Source organism: Penaeus monodon, chromosome 33 (genome assembly GCF_015228065.2).
Source record: "Penaeus monodon isolate SGIC_2016 chromosome 33, NSTDA_Pmon_1, whole genome shotgun sequence".
NCBI classification, from domain to species: domain Eukaryota; kingdom Metazoa; phylum Arthropoda; class Malacostraca; order Decapoda; family Penaeidae; genus Penaeus; species Penaeus monodon.
In genome coordinates, this window is record NC_051418.1 from 19,337,248 (window position 1) to 19,338,337 (window position 1,090).

The window sequence follows — 1,090 nt, forward strand, 5'->3', positions numbered from 1 at the left end:
ATTTTGTCATCAGTGATATGTGAATAAACAATCCTGAATTATAAAAGGGTACTATCAGGGGGTTGAAAAGACATTTTGTTATCATTATTGTATACTCTGCAATAGGTACTGTAAAAGGCAGTATCATGAATTGAATTTCTCTAACTTTTAGCAAGAAACTTTTGTTTTTTTATGTGAGGAGTAATGAAGAGTTTGCTATTTGAAACTCCAGAACATGGGAAGCTGACCAACAACAGTGACCTCAACTACTATTTATGACTAGTTTTATCATCAAGTGCAGTCTCACTTTATCAGGAATTATATTCCTTTCATATAGGGATTAGATTATTACTGGTCAAAGGCATTTCATTCACTTCTGAAATTTTTTTATGTGATATAGATAATTAAAATGGTTCTTTAGTTTTGCATGCATTTTGTAATACTGTAATCAGAAAGAAAAAAATGTTATATACAAAAACTAAACCAATTTGAGAATCAGACTTGGGGTCCGTAAATATCACATTTGCTTAGGTGTATAGTTAATTATCACAATCTGGGAAAAAGATAGTACCCTAATTGAACTTTTGACCATGGTTAGTTACAGTAGATTATGTGTACAGTACAGTTACATGCATTTTGCTGTTCTTTAGACTTGAGTTATATGCACCTGAACTATATGCACCTAATATCTTACTTACCACATCATATAATACTTTCAAATAGGCATGATATAGAAATTTATGACATTGACTCCAGGGTGATATATGAATATGAGCCTGTATTATTTGATTTGATTTCTTTTCATTTTGCCATTACTGATTCTAGAGAAAACAAAAAAGATTGATAATTAAAAACAAAAGAAAAATCTCACTTCATCAAGGGCTTGTAAAGTATCATCACTTGTTCATGGGGTCTCCACACTTTATCAAAGTCTGAGTTTCTATAGCAGTTGAAAAATAACATTGCAGAAATATAGTGAAGATATGCTAGAGTATGTAAAGATAAAAATTGGTAATTTTAATCACTCCAAGAAATAAGGATTACGAAGGATAAAATGGATCCTATAACTGTCAAAATTTGAATATATTTTATGTAGTGTGTCCTGTGTTGC